This window comes from Eretmochelys imbricata, chromosome 7 (assembly GCF_965152235.1).
Source record: "Eretmochelys imbricata isolate rEreImb1 chromosome 7, rEreImb1.hap1, whole genome shotgun sequence".
NCBI lineage: Eukaryota > Metazoa > Chordata > Testudines > Cheloniidae > Eretmochelys > Eretmochelys imbricata.
Window position 1 is genome coordinate 62,114,229 of NC_135578.1, and position 22,073 is coordinate 62,136,301.

At 40.9% G+C, this 22,073-nt stretch overlaps 1 protein-coding gene across 3 annotated transcripts in view; it reads left to right on the forward strand.

The window, feature by feature from the left end:
- Positions 1 to 22,073, forward strand: part of ADK (adenosine kinase) — a 564,182-nt gene that overhangs the window by 536,915 nt on the left and 5,194 nt on the right. The window lies entirely within an intron of this gene.

Sequence of the window (22,073 nt, forward strand, 5' to 3'; positions counted from 1 at the left end):
GCTATGTAAATGCCTGTTCTCACTCTCTGGTGACAGTGTAAATAAGAAGAGGGCAGCATTATCTCCTGTAAACAAACTTGTTTGTCTTAGCGATTGGCTGAACAAGAAGTAGAACTGGACTTGTAGACTCTGAAGTTTTACATTGTTTTGTTTTTGAGTGCAGTTATGTAACAACAACAAAATCTACATTTTGAAGTTGAACTTTTACGACAAAGAGATTCCACTACAGTACTTGTATGAGGTGAATTGAAAAATATGGTTTCTTTTGTTTATTATTTTTACTGTCCAATTATTTGTAATCAAAAATAATATACACTTTGATTTCAATTACAGCTCAGAATATAATATATATGAAAATGTAGAAAAACATCAAAAATATTTAATAAATTTCAATTGGTATTCAATTTAACAGTGCGATTAAAACTGATTAATTGCTATTAATTTTTTTATCACGATTAATTTTTTGAGTTAATCGCGTGAGTTAACTGCGATTAATCGACAGCATTAATTTGTACATTATTGACTTTTTTTTAAATTGCTCTGAATATGTAAAATACATCAGATGTATAAACAGGCTTATGCAGACCACATAATCCCTTCGAGGGGATAGCTTTAGCACATCATTACTTCAATGGTATAAATGTTGCTCCAAGAAGTTGTTTAACATAAAACCAAAGGGATTGATTGTAATAAACCAGTGTAAATCAGGAATAACTTCACTGAAATCAGTAGTTTCACCATTAGTGTAAGTGAAAGCAGAATGAAATCCAACATTTTTAAAGATGCTGCCATAGAGTCATAGAACCATCGGGTTAGAAGGGACCACAAGGGTCATCTAGTTTAACCCCCTGCTAAGATGCAGGATTTGTTTTGTCTAAACCATCCATGACAGATGGTTATCCAGCCTCCTTTTGAAAAGCTCCAGTGAAGGAGATTTCATGACTTTCCTAAGCAATTTGTTCCATTGTCCTACTGTTCTTACAGTTGGGAAGTTTTTCCTAAAATTTAATCTATGCTATGCTGTAGTTTGAACCCATTGTCTCTTGTCCTGCCCTCTGTGGTAAAAGAGAACACTTTTTCTCCATCTTTCTTATGGCAGCCTTTCAAGTATTTGAATACTGCTATCATGTCCCCCCTTCATCTCCACTTTTCCAAACTAAACATACACAATTCCTTCAGCCTTTGCTCATATGGCTTGGATTCCATCTCTTTGATCTTTTTTCTCTCTCGGCCTCTGGATCCTGTCCAGTTTCTCTATATCCTTTCTATATAGCAGTGACCAGAATTGGACACGGTACTCCAGCTGAGGCCTAATCAGCACCAAGTAGAGTGGTATTATCCGCTCCTGTGATTTGTATGCTGTGCCTCAGTTAATGCAACCCAAAATTGCATTTGCTTTTTTTTTCAAGAGCATTGCATTGTTGACTCATGTTGAGATTGTGAGCAACACAGCAACCAGATCCTTCTCAGCAGTGCTGCTGCCAAACCAGTTATCCCCCATCCTGAATTTGTGCATTTTTTTTCTTCCCTAAGTGTAGCACCTTACATTTGTATTTGTTGAATTTTATTGTCTATAGCCCAGTTCTCCTATTTGTCAACATCCCTTTGAATTTTAGCTCTATCCTCCAGAGTGCTTGCAACTCACCCCCAGCTTTGTATCTTCTGCAAATTTGATCAGTATGGTCTCTATTCCTACAGCCAGGTCATTAATAAAAATGTTAAATAACACTGGACCCAGAACAGATACCTGTGGGACCCCACTTGAGACCTCCATCCAATATGACATCATTCCATTAATAGTCTTTGTGGTTGTTTAACCCATTATGTATCTACTTAATGATAGTTCTACTGAACCTGCATTTCTCCAGCTTACTTATGAGAATGTCATGCGGGACTATGTCAAAAGCCATGCTAAAGGCCAGGTGTATTATGTCCACCGCATTCCCCCTAGCCACCTGTCAAGGTTCCTTCCCCACTCTGAACTCTGGGGTACAGATGTGGGGACCTGCATGAAAGACCCCCTAAGCTTATTCTTACCAGCTTAGGTTAAAAACTTCCCCAAGGTACAAACTTTGCCTTGTCCTTGAACAGTATGCTGCCACCAAGAAGCGTTTTAAACAAAGAACAGGGAAAGAGACTACTTGGAGACGTCTTCCCCCAAAATATCCCCCCCCAACCCTACACCCCCTTTCCTGGGGAAGGCTTGATAATAATCCTCACCAATTGGTAAAGGTGAACACAGACCCAAACACTTGAATCTTAAGAACAATGAAAAATCAATCAGGTTCTTAAAAGAAGAATTTTAATTAAAGAAAAGGTAAAAGAATCACCTCTGTAAAATCAGGATGGTAAATACCTTATAGGGTAATCAGATTCAAAACATAGATATTCCCTCTAGGCAAAACCTTAAGTTACAAAAAGACACAAAAACAGGAATATACATTTCCTCCAGCACAGCTCATTTTACAAGCCATTAAACAATCTAGCTAGATTACTTACTAACTTTACAGGAGTTGTAAGGCTGCATTCCTGATCTGTTCTCGGTAAAAGCATCACACAGACAGCCCAAACCCTTTGTCCCCCCCGCTCCAGATTTGAAAGAATCTTGTCCCCTCGTTGGACATTTTGTGTCAGGTGCCAGCGAGGTTACTTTAGCTTCTTAACCCTTTACAGGTGAAAGGATGTTGCCTCTGGCCAGGAGGGATTTTATAGCACTGTATACAGAAAGGTGGTTACCCTTCCCTTTGTATTTATGACACCACCAAAACAGTTTCTTTGTCAAAGAAGGTAATCAAGCTGGTTTGGCATGATTTGTTCCTGGCAAATTCATGCTGGCTGCTAGTGATCACCCTTTCATCCTCCAGGTATTTGCAAATGGAATGTTTTATACATTGCTCAGTAGCTTCCCAGGTATTGAGGTCAGGCTGACTGGTCTACAGTTCCCCAACTCCTCCTTTCCCCCCTTTTTAAAGATGGGCACTACATTAGCCCTACTCCAGTCTTCTGGGACCTCTCTTGTCATCTATGAATTTGCAAATATCACCAGTGGCTCTGAAATTTCTTCAACTAATTCCTTCAGCACTCTGGAGTGAATAGCATCAGGCTATTCATTCATCATTTAGAATTCATTCAAATTAGTCAGAAAATCTCTTATGAGCTCTTCATTTATTCCAATCTGCATCCCTTCCCCTTTATTGTCCATGGCTCCGGGCATTCCCTCCTGCACGGAGAATCCAAGAAGCTTGAAAAATTTAGTTCGAATTCCAGCAGGATTTTCAAAGAAGTTTAAGGAAGTTAGGTGCGCAAATCTTACTGAAAGTCCATGGAAGTTGGGCACCTAACTCCTTTAAGCCCCTTTGAAAATCCCAGCCTCCACCATTTTCTGAGAGCTCTTAGGATGGTTTAGAAACTGACTGAACCAAAAGTGAAGCTTTCACAAGCAGCCATGGAAATTCCCTCCTTCCCTAGTAATTTCGACATGGTGCATGAATGTGCATCATCTTGAAGAGACCCACACATCCTTCCTGCTTTTAAAGAGATGGCATTTTGTGTGCACATACATATATACTGTAGAGAGTGCTGCACAGGAGAGCTGTGAGATTACACATCAGAAAGTTCTTTTGGCATGGTCAACAAACAGTAGTTTCGGTGGTTTGTGATATAAAAACTCTGAGATGAATGAGTTTATGGCCTTATTCAAAAGTTCCTGTACTTATTATATTTGTATGATATTACAAAGTTATAAACAAAAAACATGTTTTTACTAAAATTGTAGCGAGCACAGCATATCCTTTTGCTTCTTATGTGTTTGTTTCTGTAACGTAGACAGACATACAAGAAAAACAGTTCTAGATGTCATGAAATCAAGTTTCAGAAACTAGGAACAATTCATTGTTGAGTGGCAGAACTGTGACATCAGAGACTACTTAATCACTATACAGTGGCATTTAGTTCATCTGTGTATAGCTATTTTAATTGGTTAAAATACCATGGAAAGTTGTCACAGTTTTTCCAAACACATTTTAAAAAGAGACATTTCATGGATATAATATCACAACCATAAAATACAGCCCTCTGATGCTACCATAGCCCTAAGATACGACTTTATTTGCCAGCTGGCAGTATGATTGTTGTGATAGCAATTAAATATATATTGATATGTAACATGCAATGGCTTATTTCTGTTATAAAATGTATCTTCATAAGGAAAGAGATGAGGGGACACTACTTGTGCATTATTCTGTCTTTCCTTCCAAGTGAAGATAAATGTTTTAACAAAGATCAGTGCCCATGTTGTCTTCATTTATACAACATGGGCGACTAATTGCCTCTGAGCAATCCTGTCGTTGAAATCATAGTTGATGAAAAATAAAGTGTTGAAATAAAAATACTCTTTTAATATTATAAGCATTTTGACTGACAACCCATTTTCCACATCTTTAGCACTGCTGTTGTATAAACAGCACACACTAGTATAATAACTCAGCTGTAGATAGGGCATCAGTCTTCACTTCCATGGGGATGACTTGTCAGAACTCTCAACTTGTTCATTACTGTACTGCTCATGTGTTCTGATGTCATCCTTAACTCACAAAGATAAATGCCACATCTAAAACGAGGCTATTAGATGCCCCCTCTGTCTCTTTAACTGACCTTCCGTAAACTAGAATATTGTCAAATTATGCCTTCATAGTGGATTTTTCTCTGTCACTGCTGGAGGTGCACTATTATTCTGATAAATGTTGTAGTCAGCCACCAGTATGCACTTTCCACATTGGAATTGGCACAATTTAGAAATTTGCCATACTGTTTGAATTGCCGCCACTTTTTTAAAAAGCATAATATAAAAATAAACACGTCACTCAGAAAAAACACTGCATATTTCCCTTTTCTATTTACCTCACTGTTTCAGACTGTACAAATTCCTAAATATTAATTATAATGAAAACTAATCAGATGTTTGCAATCATGAAAGCTTTATTTGGAAGTAATACATTATACTTTATTGGTATATGTACACGGCCAAATGCAATTTCAGTACAGTTCTATCTGTTTTTCTTACTTATCACCTTTCCGCTGGGATCCAGGTATTCAACTCTTTGGTTTTACTGTCTTGTCTGTATTTCATCTTATTAAAATACAGTAAATTAAAAATTTTAATTTCCAATTACACAAAACACATATGCTTTAGAAAACAATGTAAAGAAATAAGTGCAAGATAAACTAAATGCTAATTCATCTGCTCTCATTTTGAAAGTAACATTTAATTTTTCAATGCATTAAAAGGAATGTGTGTATGGAATAAAATGCCCCACAGTTCTTGGTTTGGCAGAATTAGGGCCTGATCTATCAAGGTACTGAGCATTGTCAGTTCTCATTGATATCAACAGCATTGTAGAACGCTCATTACCTTGCAGAATTAGGCCTTAAAGGACAGATATTATTCTTAATGACTTTCTAGACAGACTTGATGGGAAACAAAAACTGAATATGTGTTATGTATGTTTAAAAATATTTTGCATTAGAAGTAGATTTTCATAACAAATTATAAGGTTCCAGTTTTTGCTCTGTTAGTTCTGGGACACAATGTGACTTAAAGTCTGAAAGCAAATCATCACTGTTTAAAAATATTTTGTCACGCCTACTGTCAGTGTAACATTTTATTTTATGTTAATGTGGCATCCATTAGAAAATCATGTAATGATGAAGAAAATGTTGTATGGAAGGTTAGAGCAGTGACTTTAATGAGTTATTATCTCTCACTCAGAATATTGGTAATATTTTTGCACTGGTTTAATGTATTCTGAGTAGAAATACGGCACTAGTCAAACTAGATCATTGAGCAGATTCCTCTGGGAGACACGGCAGGATATAGTCCCCTGAGAAATGATAAAATTAAGCTGATATTATATTATCATAAAATATAAAACATATTGAAGTATAAAATACTTGAAATATATTAGCTATCTCATATCTGACAGGTCCCCCAATTTTATATCGTGTATATCACCTTCCCCAGCACTGAAATGCACCCACTTTTTGGGTGGGAATATAACTAGGGTGAAATCCTGGCACAGGTGAAGTTGATAGAAAACCCCCCATTCGCTTCATTGGAACTAGGATTTCACCCAGAGATGTGCTGGGGTGAAAATTACTACAAAATATTTAAACACGTGGGCACCGATTCTGCAAATATTTTTATGCACATGCTTAGCTTTACTACTGTGGGTAGTGTCACTGAAATCAGTAGAGCTTGTTAGGGGGCTTATTCCTTCACCCACTTACTTCCCTGGTCCTTCTCGCATGAACAGAGAGCAACAATACCCAAAGTCCAAAGGTGCAAACAATTCGATGTTTATTGGGGTGAACTTCCAGCAAGCATGATTCCAGTTTCCTTCCTTAGTGTCCCCCTTCCCAGCTCTGACGCCACAGAGTCTTACCTTTGTCCCTGTTCCCATTCCCCCCATTAGCAAAACATTATTCCAATTTCCCCACCCCCATTCCCTGTTCCCATTTCCTCCCACCCACTCACTTCCTGATTGCAGACTATATAGTGAAACTTGAGTTCTGCTTAGCTATACCTTAACCAATCATTTTACTGAAATTTAACTAACCAATCCTAACATATTGAACATGATTATTTAACCAATTATATCCCACCACCTTAATTAGTTTACACCCAGCAAAATTAATTATACAGCAGACAGGAACAATCACAGAACCAGACAGAGACCATGCAAATAAACAATAGCAAAGTGGGACTATAATGACAAAACAATACAGAAGTGAGGATTTCACATCCCAACTATTGATAAGTGAGTTCTTGCCAGACAGGATGCTATCAAACTAAGTTTCCTTTTACATCTTCTAGGTACTTCCCTTTCTCTGGAGGCAATAGGCATTATCAGGACAGGATTGTATTCGTAATAGCCCAATAGCACCTTATTTCAATGTGACTAGGTTGGAATGTGTGGATGTGACCGTTTGCTTCCCAGCTTATGGCTGCCTCTGCTGCTTAGCCAAAGGCCTTAGCCTAAGAACAGGGCCTCAGACTGTCACAGTAAGAGAAGGCTCTTACACCGGCAGACAGTGATTTTGATTCTCTCTTTATACATCTATAACTAGCTAAGTGATAAGAATACACCTAAATTCTTAGAGTATAGGCCTTTACAGACAGGCCTGAATATCTATATCCTAACAGAGCTACTCACAATATCAAAGTTAAGCGTATGCAAAAGTGTTTGCAGGATCAGGGCCACAAAGAGTAAAATATTGTGTGCAGTTGAGAAGTTGCCTTACCTTGCTTTCCTACCGTACTTAATAAACACTACTGTCATTGACACTTCTTAGTAATTGACAAGAGGTTTTTTCCTGGCCATGTCAATTTAGCATAGGAGTAGTTATTAAAAAAAAAAAGACATTAAATATGACCCTTCTGAATTCATTGCATAGAAGCTCTATTAATATAGTGCTGTGGTAGAGAATTTCAGCCCACAAAAGTCATCCCCCTTGCACAAAGGTTTTATTTTGTTACACTCTGCATGCTTTAATGTCTGGCAATGTATTTGCAAACTGCAGTGTGGCTGACTTATGGTTGCTGTGGGAACTATAACTTCGAATTTCCTGGCTTTCGTGCATGTGAAATCTCAACCATAATGTTACATTCATGCAACCTCTTTGCATTTCATTTCCTCAAGCAGATGATAGGAGCATCATCCCCCCCACCCCAAAAAGTGTTTAAAAACTGAACAGAAAGTAGCATTTTGCATTCTATTTCGTAATGTTATAACTTTATCTTTTTTACATGAAATGAACCAAATTCTCTTCTAGTCATTATTTTTATAGCATGCCCATTGCCATGGTATCTGGACCCAGGTGCCATCTTTGGGTTATTGAAGCAGATAAATAGCACCTGAAAATTTTCTGAACTGTTAGAAATCCACTTGTCTTCATTCTGATATCTCAAAAATGGTGAAAGAGAACTTTATCCAACTTCCCAGAAACAATTCACTTGTGTGCTAAGAAAAAGTCAGACAAATATCAGCTTGGAAATAATTTTTTTTCAGATAGCCAGAAAATGTACTTCAGATGAAAGTATCCAAGTTTTAATGTAACTGATGTAATGCTCAGCTTACCTTTTGGAAGTCTGGAGACAGTGAAATACATTTCCCTCAAATTGTTTTCCCTTATCCTGGTTAAGCAGGGCCAGATCCAAATGTGAACTTCTTCAAAGATCAGTAGGTAGAAAATAAATGAAAAGTTTGATGGGACAATCACCATTTAGGACTTATCAATATCCTTCCATCACACATTTCTGAGAGGAGATTTTAGGTTCATCTGACAGGTTTCAGGGTAACAGCCGTGTTAATCAGTATTCGCAAAAAGAAAAGGAGTACTTGTGGCACCTTAGAGACTAACGAATTTATTTGAGCATAAGCTTTCGTGAGCTACAGCTCACTTCATTGGATGCATACTGTGGAAAATACAAAAGATATACACACAGACCATGAAAAAATGGGTGTTTATCACTACAAAAGGTTTTCTCTCCCCACACCCCTCTCTCCTGCTGGTAATAGCTTATTTAAAGTGATCACTCGCCTTACAATGACAGGTTTCAGAGTAACAGCCGTGTTACTCTGTATTCGCAAAAAGAAAAGGAGTACTTGTGGCACCTTAGAGACTAACCAATTTGTTTGAGCATAAGCTTTCGATGCATCTGAAATGCATATGCATCCGATGAAGTGAGCTGTAGCTCACGAAAGCTTATGCTCAAATAAATTGGTTAGTCTCTAAGGTGCCACAAGTACTCCTTTTCTCCTTACAATGTGTATGATAATCAAGGTGGGCCATTTCCAGCACAAATCCAGGTTTTCTCCCCCCCACCCCACCCCAAAACCCACGCTCCTGTTGGTAATAGCTTATCTAAAGTGATCACTCTCCTTACAATGTGTATGATAATCAAGGTGGGCCATTTCTAGCACAAATCCAGGTTTTCTCCCCCCCAACCCCACCCCACTCTCCTGTTGGTAATAGCTTATCTAAAGTGATCACTCTCCTTTCAATGTGTATGATAATCAAGGTGGGCCATTTCCAGCAAAAATCCAGGGTTTAACAAGAACGTCTGAGGAACAGTGGGAGGGGGAAAGGAATAAACAAGGGGAAATAGGTTACTTTTTATAATGAATCAACCATTCCCAGTCTCTATTCAAGCCTTAGTTAATTGTATCCAATTTGCAAATTAATTCCAATTCAGCAGTCTCTCATTGGAGTCTGTTTTCGAAGTTCTTTTGTTGAAGGATAGTCACTTTGAGATCAGAAATCGAATGACCAGAGAGATTGAAGTGTTCTCCGACTGGTTTATGAATGTTATGATTCTTGACATCTGATTTGTGTCCATTTATTCTTTTACGTAGAGACTGGCCAGTTTGCCCAATGTACATGGCAGAGGGGCATTGCTGGCACATGATGGCATATATCACATTGGTAGATGTGCAGATGAACAAGCCTCTGATAGTTTGGCTGATGTTATTAGGCCCTGTGATGGTGTCCCCTGAATAGATGTGTGGGCACAGTTGGCAACGGGCTTTGTTGCAAGGATAGGTTCCTGGGTTAGTGCTTCTGTTGTGTGGTATGTGGTTGCTGGTGAGTATTCGCTTCAGGTTGGGGGGCTGTCTGTAGGCAAGGACTGGCCTGTCTCCCAAGATTTGTGAGAGTGTTGGGTCATCCTTCAGGATAGGTTGTAGATCCTTTATTGGAGGTGTTTTAGTTGGGGGCTGAAGGTGACGGCTAATGGCGTTCTGTTATTTTCTTTGTTAGGCCTGTCCTGTAGTAGGTGACTTCTGGGAACTCTTCTGGCTCTATCAATCTGTTTCTTCACTTCCGCAGGTGGGTATTGTAGTTGTAAGAATGCTTGATAGAGATCTTGTAAGTGTTTGTCTCTGTCTGAGGGGTTGGAGCAAATGCGGTTGTATCACAGAGGTTGGCTGTAGACAATGGATGGTGTGGTGTGGTCAGGGTGAAAGCTGGAGGCATGTAGGTAGGAATAGCGGTCAGTAGGTTTCTGGTATAGGGTGGTGTTTATGTGACCATCGCTTATTAGCACTGTAGTATCCAGGAAGTAGATCTCTTGTGTGGACTGGACCAGGCTGAGGTTGATGGTGGGATAGAAATTGTTAAAATCATGGTGGAATTCCTCAAGGGCTTCTTTTCAATGGGTCCAGATGATGAAAGATGGGGAAAGTTGTTTCTGAGGCCACTTTCTATAAGCCATTACTCTCTGATCCCACTGAGAGTTACCAAAAGAAACTACAGCATTTGCTCAAGAAACTCCCTGAAAAAGCACAAGATCAAATCTGCACAGACACACCCCTGGAACCCCAACCTGGGATATTCTATCTACTACCCAAGATCCATAAACCTGGAAATCCTGGGCGCCCCATCATCTCAGGCATTGGCACCCTGACAGCAGGATTGTCTGGCTATGAAGACTCCCTCCTCAGGCCCTATGCTACATAATCCACAGAGACCTCCCTACCAAGACTACAAAAAGAAGGATTCTAGGTGGACTCCTCCTGAAGGTCGACACAGCAGACTGGACTTCTACATAGAGTGCTTCCGCTGATGGTGCACGGGCTGAAATTGTGGAAAAGCAGCATCACTTGCCCCATAACCTCAGCCGTGCAGAACACAATGCCATCCACAGCCTCAGAAACAACTCTGACATCATAATCAAAAAGGCTGACAAAGGAGGTGCTGTTGTCATCATGAATAGGTCGGAATATGAACAAGAGGCTGCTCGGCAGCTCTCCAACACCACTTTTATAAGACATTACCCTCTGATCCCACTGAGAGTTACCAAAAGAAACTACAGCATTTGCTCAAGAAACTCCCTGAAAAAGCACAAGATCAAATCCGCACAGACACACCCCTGGAACCCCGACCTGGGGTATTCTGTCTGCTACCCAAGATCCATAAACGTGGAAATCCTGGGCGCCCCATCATCTAGGGCATTGGCACCCTGACAGCAGGATTGTCTGGCTATGTAGACTCCCTCCTCAGGCCCTACGCTACCAGCACTCCCAGCTACTTTCGAGACACCACTGACTTCCTGAGGAAACTACAATCCATCGGTGATCTTCCTGATAACACCATCCTGGCCACTATGGATGTAGAAGCCCTCTACACCAACATTCCACACAAAGATGGACTACAAGCTGTCAAGAACACTATCCCCAATAATGTCACGGCTAACCTGGTGGCTGACCTTTGTGACTTTGTCCTTACCCATAACTATTTTACATTTGGGGACAATGTATACTTTCAAATCAGCGGCACTGCTATGGGTACCCGCATGGCCCCACAGTATGCCAACATTTTTATGGCTGACTAGAACAACGCTTCCTCAGCTCTTGTCCCCTAACGCCCCTACTCTACTTGCGCTATATTGATAACATCTTCGTCATCTGGACCCATGGAAAAGAAGCCCTTGAGGAATTCCACCATGATTTTAACAATTTCCATCCCACCATCAACCTCAGCCTGGTCCAGTCCACACAAGAGATCCGCTTCCTGGACACCACAGTGCTAATAAGCGATGGTCACATAAACACCAACCTATACCGGAAACCTCTGACCACTATTTCTACCTACATGCCTCCAGCTTTCACCCTGACCACACCACACCATCCATTGTCTACAGGCAAGCTCTACAATACAACCGCATTTGCTCCAACCCCTCAAACAGAGACAAACACCTACAAGATCTCTATCAAGCATTCTTACAACTACAATACCCACCTGCTGGAGTGAAGAAACAGATTGACAGAGCCAGAAGAGTTCCCAGAAGTCACCTACTACAGGACAGGCCTAACAAAGAAAATAACAGAAAGCCACTAGCCATCACCTTCAACCCCCAACTAAAACCCCTCCAATCAAGGATCTACAACCTATCCTGAAGGATGACCCAACACTCTCACAAATCTTGGGAGACAGGCCAGTCCATGCCTACAGACAGCCCCCCAACCTGAAGCAGATACTCACCAGCAACTACATACCACACAACAGAACCACTAACCCAGGAACCTATCCTTGCAACAAAGCCCGTTGCCAGCTGTGCCATCACAGGGCCTAATCACATCAGCCACACTATCAGAGACTCATTCACCTGCACATCTACCAATGTGATATATGCCATCATGTGCCAGCAATGCCCCTCTGCCATGTACATTGGGCAAACTGGCCAGTCTCTACGTAAAAGAATAAATGGACACAAATCAGATGTCAAGAATCATAACATTCATAAACCAGTCGGAGAACACTTCAATCTCTCTGGTCACTTGATTTCTGATCTCAAAGTGACTATTCTTCAACGAAAAAACTTCGAAAACAGACTCCAACGAGAGACTGCTGAATTGTAATTAATTTGCAAATTGGATACAATTAACTAAGGCTTGAATAGAGACTGGGAATGGTTAATTCATTATAAAAAGTAACCTATTTCCCCTTGTTTATTCCTTTCCCCCTCCCACTGTTCCTCAGACGTTCTTGTTAAACCCTGGATTTGTGTTGGAAATGGCTCGCCTTGATTATCATACACGTTGTAAGGAGAGTGATCTCTTTAGATAAGCTATGACCAGGAGGAGAGTGTGGTGGGGGGAGAGAAAACCTTTTGTAGTGATAAACACCCATTTTTTCACGGTCTGTGTCTATAAAAACATCTTCTGTATTTTCCACAGTATGCATCCGATGAAGTGGGCTGTAGCTCACAAAAGCTTATGCTCAAATAAATTGGTTAGTCTCTAAGGTGCCACAAGTACTCCTTTTCTTTTTAGGTTCATCTGGTTTTTGTACATTGCAAATTGTAGAGCTGTGAAACCCAGGCAGGGGGATGGTTTCAGAGTCCAAGCTCCAGCCCAAACCTGAACATCTACACAGCTGTTTTTAGTACTGTAGTGTGAGCCCGGGTCTGAAGATGGAGGCTCTGAGATTTCCTGCCATGGTTTTAAAATGCAGTGTAGGTATACCCTAAGTGGCTAGATTCACTACTGGGTCTCTACACTGGCATAAAAAAGCATAGACGCAAACAGAGTCCTCTGATTATGGAAACTTTACCAGGAGAGGAGGCTGTATCACTGGAAAATGCCGCATCCTCCCCTCTACCCTGGGTTTCATATGGGCATATTGCTAATCACAGAGGTGGGTGGTAATCACTAGGCATGTGCAGGGCAGCCAAGGTATGAGCTGATTAAGGGGCTCATGCAAAGCACCTTGAAGTTAATGAAAGGACTCCCATTGACTTCACTGGGCTTTGACAGAGGCCATATGTGCATCCTTTGAACAACCTTCAGCAGCAGAGCTCCTGTAGAGTTCCAGCTGCAGTTTACGCTTGCTGGCCCACAACACAAGCATCAAGGTGGGAGATGATGTGGCAACACTAAAATCCCTGTAGGGCACAAGCATCCTGGCTGGCACTGAGAAGTATGATTATGCCTCACGCCACCAGCATTAGTGAACTGCTCAGTAAACTTACTGATGATATTAATAGTACAAACATGCTTTGCAATGAAAAAAATACTTCGTAAACATTAACTGATTCATTGCTGAGATAACAGGGATGATGTGTGGCTTATTCTGTCCTTTGCTCTTGTAGACTTGTTTCACAGGTATTCTTTTATAGTTTTTTTTTAGTTCTTTTTGCTCGAGAGCATAGCTGCACACAGCACCTTCATTTCAGCAGGAAATGACTACTAAAGCAATGCGAAACCGCCCCCATCGCTTACCCACATCATCCAGTCAGTGCAAAGTTGCATTGTTTGTGTGAGTGTCCACCCATAAACGATTGTATAAACTCAGGCTGAGGAAAATGCACACACAACTGAGTGATCCTTAAGGAAATTGAGTGCACTAAATATAAAGGAAACAAGAGGAATGGAGATAGCAATAACAGCACTGCTACTCTTGAGTGCGTACTTGTTTTAGCCTTCATGTTGGCGATTAGAAAATAAGAAGCTTTGTAACAAGGTTTTTTATATAGTCAGTGAAAAGTATTCACCATTTAGCACGTGAAACATTTTATAATCAGAGTGAAAATAGACTTCCCAAACCTTTTATTCATGATCTCATGGTTTTGTCATTCTGTGGAAGTAAAAATATTGACATTTACCAGGCTGCTTGTTCCAGCTTTCTGATCTCCTGCAGTTTATTTTTATAACAACCTTATTGATGGGCCTCTTACCCAGCTCTCTAGGTTTAACTGAGTTGAGTCGATTTGTTACCAGGGCTTCAAGTAGCTGTTACAGAACAAGCAAGACATCCTAATAAAGCTGTAAACATGTTTACTCAAACGTGGTATTGATTTTACTTGGAGAGGGAGAAGCTAGTGCTTAGCATGGTGTCAGGATGGATGAATTTAACTGCAGTTTTTCATTGTCATCTGTCATGGTTGTGAAACACTAAGTAAAGCCGCGAGAGGATAATTAGAATTGCTAGAAATTTAGCCCCTAAAATCAGTTAACCGTTTGGGATTTTAGTAGTTTAATTAGTTTTTATTAAAACTTTCCTTTAGTGGTATAATCAGAAAGGCACTTCTAATGTGCTTTCAGCTACAGTGAGAATGCAAGGTTGCCACTTCATTAGATCTACGTTTTAAACAAATGATTTTGTTGAGAGGGATGAGTAACTTTTTTTCTTTCACTTGTAATTAGCCCAGCACTGGTTTGTCTTACGCATTGTAACAGTGTGCCAAGCTGCATTGCTAAAATTCTACCTGTGTTGCCTGATCTAATGATTGTGCATTGATTGTTTAAGAATTCCCAATTGATTCCCTCAGATTAACACTCTGAGGTTTGACAGGTTTCAGTTCCAAGATTAGACCCAGAGTTATTAGAGTTAGGGTTAAATTGGAAACCCCAACGTGCACAATTGCAACACTCACACTTAGGAAAAAGCTTTTGAATTTGAAGTAGTTTTATTAACACAATTTGTAAACACACAAAAGTTCCAAGCCAAACAAGAATGTAACAGTAATCCAATAGTAACTCACTATTACTCAATAATAATACTCAATAGTAACTGTCATATGCATACTCACACAATTCTTGTGGAGACCTAGGGCAGGGAGACAGGTGGTGGCCCACGAGATCCTAACCTGGTTCATGAGGTCCTAACCTATCTGTGGCATTCCAAAAGACTCCAATGATCGAGGTCTTACCTGTCTAAGCCAGGGGTCGGCAACATTTCAGAAGTGGTGTGCCGTGTCTTCATTTATTCACTCTAATTTAAGGTTTTGCGTGCCAGTAATACATTTTAATGTTTTAGAAGGTCTCTTTCTATAAGTCTATAATATATAACTAAACTATTGTTGTATGTAAAGTAAATAAGGTTTTTAAAATGTTTAAGAAGCTTCATTTAAAATTAAATTAAAATGCAGAGCCCCCCCAGACCGGTGGCCAGGACCCGGGCAGTGTTCGTGCCACTGAGAGGCGGTACGCATGCCATAGGTTGCCCACCCCTGGTCTAAGCCATGGTTAGCCCCGTTGTAGTATCTGATGGCTGCAATGAATATTCATGTGAGCATTTGCGCTCCTTTGCTCGTAACTAAGTTCCTCACCATCATATTGTTGGGGTATCCTTATTCTACATGTTAGTATATTAATTACATTAAATTTATACATCCATTGGTTACTATAGCAATCCTGCAGTTAAGCGTTTGCTAATTTTCCTATCCTAAAATACCCAAACTGGAATCAACTGACTTTTTGCAGTTACCTGTTAGCATTTTATACAGCGTTTCAGTAGAACTGTTTATTGGAAAATTATCTCTTATGCCATCTTGTGACTTAGGGTCACTGTTGGTCAACTTACTTGTGCTAAGGTTTATAGGCCTAATTTCCTTCTACTAAATGCTTAAGCTAGTATCTTACAGGTTTGTGCCTGTAGGCTTCTTGCATTACTGCCTTATACCTATATCAGGGATCGGCAACCTTTGGCCCATGGCCCGCCAGGGTAAGCCCCCTGGCGGGCCGAGCCGGTTTGTTTACCTGCCGCATCCGCAGGTTCAGATGATCACAGCTCCCACTGGCCGCGATTTGCCACTCCAAGCCAATGGGGGCTGCCGAAAGCGGCAGGCAGCACGTCCCTTGGCCCACGCCGCTTCCCGCAGCCCCCATTGGCCTGGAGTGGCGAATCGCAGCCAGTGGGAGCTGCGATTGTCTGAACCTGCGGATGTGGCAGGTAAACAAACCGGCCCGGCCCGCCAGGGGGCTTACCCTGGTGGGCCGCAGGCCAAAGATTGCCGATCCCTGACCTATATCTTACTTTTAGGTTTAAAAGTAAACTTTAAACTTATACTTTAACCCATAGATGACACCTTTAATAAAAAATATTTCTATTTAGAATAGCCGACTATCAGTTTGATAGATGGGCAGGGCTTCTGGCTTACCGCAATTCTTGGCTGTAATATTCACCATTTGCCACAGAAATAAAAGAGGAGAACCACAGCATGTCTAAGTACAGTTGTTCAGCGACTACATTGCAGAAACATCTGATGCCAATGTCTTTTACAGAATCTAGGTTGGCTGGCTGATTTCTTGGCACCAGCTTTGCTAACCAGCTGATCACAATTGACCAGATTTATGTTACCATAACATTATCCCACACCAGTAGCACTAACAGACTTACAGAAAAGTGCAGCAGTATTGGCTAAAAGATTGTAAATGGTTTGATGCTAGAGTACTACTTCCTTAAAACTACATGCTCCCTAATTCTTTTTGTCATTGCTGGCCTGAACGGCTAGTGGAATCATATAAGAATAGATTTTTATTTTAGATTGATTTGGAGGTGGAGAAACATCTGGGAGGATCAGGATGCAGACTTTTTTTTAAGGATCATGCTGCTCTTGTGTAGGGTTTGTTAGTCTTCCAGTTGACACATCTGATAACTGCTTTTTCTGTCTACCTTTTTTATTTAAAGGAAAAAATTCACTTTGCTTTGGGCATTTTATTAAAGTTTTCACGGTGCGAGGAGGAATAAAATGTGACATACTTGTGGGGGAACCCATCTCAAAAATAGTGTTCTTATAAGAATGGCAACCCAGGAGCTCCCTGTCAAAGACTTTAAGCCAGTTTCCAGCCAACTTTAGTAATTAACAGTCATTAAAATTAATTGTCAAGTTTACAATTTGAAATTAAATGTTAGGCTTTAAATATAAGCTGGTTTTAAGTGTTGTTAAACCATTACTAAAGCAGAGCAAAACTGTTTTAAAATCTCAGCTCTAGCTGATGTCATTGCACTAGCACTAGACCCTTATTCAGAGATGTCAATGGTAATTTTGGAACAAAACCTTTTTAAAATACATTGATTATAGTGACAATTGCTCCTGACACAGTGGGTTTGGAACTTCCATATAGCTGACCACAGTAAAATGAATGCAGTTTTCCTTTAATGATGCTGAAGTTCAGTTCTGCTCTCAAAAGTAACTAAGTAAAAACAGCTATTGCTCCCTCAGTCTTTTCAGAGTTGTATTAATAAAGCTGTGGTGGAGTAAACTGGATTTTATTCCTGCTTGTGATCATCAAGAGCATGATTTTCTAGGTTCCAGTCAGTTATACCCATGCAAAACCATTTGACGACAGTTGGGAGTATGACATCACAGGTGTCACTGAGGGCATAAATGGTAGACAATAATATTATGCTGGTTCCATTGAGGGCCTAATTTGGCCTGCAGAAGCTTTATGTCTGATGACGATGTGCCAGGAGGAAAGAAACCAACTTGACTTTCATATCCCATGTTGAGCCTGCAGGGCTGGAAGTTAGAAAAACTGTCTTAATACTTGTAAAATTGAGTACAGACAGCATGGAAATCATTGAGAGACAATAAAGATAGTACTCAGTGATATCAGAGACACTTTTCAGAGCCAAACTGCATTTTAGCTCCTGGGTAGATAGAAGCCCTGCAATTCTCTTTAGGAAATAAAATTGGGCCGTTAAAGCTGTTGATGTTTTCCCATAACCGTTTCCATTGGCTGAGAATTTGTGCACAGCTTTGTTTTGTACCCTTGTGAGGTACAAAATTTGGTTTTTCAAACACCATTTTATTGAACACAATTCCAACTGAGTTGCTGTAATGAATAAGGGTAAGATTGTCACTTGTTCAGCATGTCTGTGTGGGTGTGGTGGGGAGAAAGAGGGGTGCAGGGGAAAAGGCACCTCTTACTCCCCTGCATGAGCTACCCAGATCACTGATTATAGTAGGGAGGCAGAGCAATCACCATGGATCTGCTATTCCCACCTCCTCCACACACACTCCAAAGAGAGGTGGTAGAGCAGGGGCAAGCAATGAGTGGGGCCTTGACTCTGGTTCTTCCCCCAACACTCTGGCCAGCAGAGGTTTGTATTAAAGTGTGCGACGTATTCATGTGTTTGGACTCTGGAAAAATGCTACTGGCAATATCATCCGCACAGTGGCGCTGGAACATGTTTAGTAGTAGGGGTGCTGAAAGGCACCCCCCCTTACTCCTGTCCGTGCCTCTCCCCTTCCCCCAAAGCTGAGACTGAGAGCAGAGCTGTGTCTCCGGGCAGGGAGACCCGGACAGAGGTAAGGGGGGCTGAGACTATGGCCGCAGCTGGGGGCGGGTGTGGGGCCAGGAGCAGAGCCTGGGAGTGGAGGCATGTGAGCGGGAGGTGGGGCTGGGCTTGGGACCCCAGGCACTCGGCCAGCGGCGGTAGTTGGGAAGCGGAGTCCTGGGCGGAGGGCCAAGAGCAGGGCCCCAGGCATAAAGCAAGTGGCTGGGGAGCAGGGCTAGCCCCCGGGACCTGAGCCGGGGAGTGGAGTTCTGGGCGTGGGGCCAGTGGCCCCAAATAAAACCTGGGGGTGCTGAAGCCCGCATCCTCCTTCCCGCGCCTATCAACAATATTTAGACAAAGATGCATTGTATTCCCTAAGGCTGATTTGATAGAATATACAAGGCCAGATTCTCAGGTCTAGCTGAGCTTTTCTTGATTAGGGAGTTGTGCCACCTTTGCACTGCACTGAGCGTGAGGGAAGCCAAGAAACTGGCTCTGCCCTGGCATAAGTTAGAATAGTTGCTCGCGCCTTAGAGGCCAGAATCACAGAAGGATAACCATGCCCATTATGCCCATGTGGGACTAAGAGCAAGTGACACATAATCAGTATATAGGGGATGGAGAGAGGCTGAGGATACGGGCCAAGGTTGGAGTCATGCTGGAATGCTCCGGAATGCTGTGCTTGCACTTTTGGGGGGAACTAATGGTGTTCCAGTACTATCACATACTGGAAGTACATTCTTGCACTTCTTTTTCTAGGACTGGAGTACTGGATAGGTCCCACAGTATTTGCAGTACAGAACATATCACACTGGAGAACCCAAACCCAGAATTATATTTGAATTTGATTGCCTTTTATTGAGTATACTTAAAAGGCCACTCTGCAGCTAAAGCAGTCTGCCTGACTGAGTTCTTTGTTTTTCTACTAAACCAAGAGTGCTTTCTGGTGTTTCCCTAGGGTCTACTTTGCTAACTGCCTATGTTTAGTATGTGCTATACTTATATGCTTGTGATTTATGTGTTTGCATTATTACTTGATGCGATATTACTTCTGATGCTGCGCCATTCTCCTTTGTCAATCCTATAAAAAATAAATAATTTTTAAAAGAAACTTTCAAGATTAGATATTGATCTGGGGCAAACTTTCCACAGCAGATTCTACACATTACACAAGTAGCAGTTGAACTAGGACCTTGAGTCTGCTCTCAGTCACTTCAGTGTGAATCAGGAGTAGCTCCATTGAAGTCAGTGGAAATACACTGGTCTAAAACTTGTGGTAAGCTGAAAGGCAGTCAGGCCCTAGAGGTAGTTCGTATTAAATGATATTTCATTTCTTAAGATCCTTCACATACCTTGGGTTCCTTATTTTCATAAATATTCAAAGTATTGATCTTCAACAAAGAGTATGATTTTCTTTTTTATATAAAACCCTTTCTGGACTTATGCTCTTTACAAAGCTGAGAGTTGTATGTATTTTTCAAGGCCTGCACAATACATTTCTTAGGCTTACTGATTTAGAAATGAACATTCTTAATTGCCTAATTTTACATATGGACACACTAGCACTCAAGTTTTAACCACCCAGAAACTCACTGGCAAGCTCATGCGTCCCAGGCAGTTCAGATGTAGTGACTGACATTCCCTGTGTATCCAGGACGGGTTCTACTAAGAGTACAAGCGAATTTAATGGAGAGCAGACTATTTTAATTGCGTTATTCAGAAACCATCTGATTTCTACCAGACATGCGTTTTGAATTTCAGAACTATTGTCCAAACCTGGTTGCTGGTTGGACCCTCCTGCCACCAGTCAGGGGGTATGTCAGCCTCAGGCTGGCATTGCTCATGGCACAATTCCTCTTCACTTGTTAAGGCTCTCATCCTGATGTATTGAAGACTTCTGACTTTCACTTACATTTATGGCCTCAGAGTTTGTCAGTGACGTCATATCTGTGAAACTGTAGCTAACTTATGGCTCAGGTTTCCCTGGAAAAATACTGGTTTTAAAACACACCCAGAATCTTTCATGGTTGTCAAGCTGTCAACCAAAACACCTACGTTCCAGCATCTCATCACGCATTCCATTGGAAAATCTGTGGTATCTGACTAATAGAACCTGTGGCTTTTATATAAAAAGCCCTGCTTTTCTCCATGTCAGTGGCATTTAGAGATGACATTGAGGATCAGTTAAGCCTTTTTTCACGGTTGGTTATGATGGGGAGAGGTTAGAACCTACTTAGTCATTGACAGTGGTCTTTTTGGCTCATTGGTATTGTCCACAGTTCTTGAGATTCTTTGTGTTTCATGTTTTATGTGTTTTTTGTATTATAAATTGATCTCTAAATTACTAACAGGCATCATTACACAAGATAGAATGTTTCTTTTTTTTGTGTTCTAAAATAGGGTTGAACATCCCAAGAGGAGTAAATATTTAATACAGGTTAAATGAAAACAATCTTCCTTTAGGGCTTTAGAGTATTGTACTAAAATGTAGGTAGTTTATTTTCATAGTAACCAAGCTGAATATAGAAAACATATAGGGTTCTCTCAAAAGAGAACTAGTGGAATGTGTTATTCTCTTTGAACCAGAATTTCTGATAAGTCGGAAGATGGTAGATTTGAGCTACTTTTATGAGATGTGATTTGAGACTAATCTTGCACTGTTGAAACACAGAGGCAGCCTGAATGTGACATGGGGACTTTAAAGAGTGAAAATGGAGGTCAAGAGTAAAAGGATGGGTGAAAGCCTTACAGAATCTGTTTGTGTTTACCTTAATTCCGGACCTGACTGGCTGAGGGTGGTTTTGCTCCTGTGCTTGGATGGGAAAGGGAGAACCCAACCTGTGACATCTGAGATGCTTTTTAAAAAAGGTCAAACTACTTGGTAAGAGTAGAAAATGTTTACCAAATATTGTGGGGTTGGTTCTGATTATTTGATTTATTTCTTCCCATTTCAAGCCATGTTGAATTCTAGTTTTCAAATGTATTTTATTTCCTATCTGCAGTAAGTATTGTCAGTCTGTTAACCATGGTGTTGCTTTGTGCTGATGCATGTATGCAGATCACGGACAAGAGTTTCCAAAATGAAGCTGGGATTTTCACAGCACCTAAGGGAGTTATTCACCTAATTCCCACTGGCGCCTAGCTCTTTTAGGCTCCTTTGGAAAAACCCCAACCAAGGAGATTAAAGTTAGGCTTTTGAGTCCACATAGAGGCACTTAAACAGGTGGAGCTGATTTTCAAAAGTGCTGAACTCCTCTTGCTTTCAGGTTTTGTAGGCAGTGGTTATGGTAGTTGGTAGCCATTGGTAGCTAGTTAAGTGTCCTGATTGGTCAACATTCTGGAAAATGGGGCCACTTATTTTAGATGCCTAAGTTCAAACTACAGAGTTCAATTTAAGGCACCCAGTTTTTAAAATCTTGATTCCTCTTTCCCTAATGAGTAGGGAACAACAGCTGCCATCTGAATTTTCTGATCAGTTTAAAATTTCTCATTTGATTTTGCTTTGGACACCT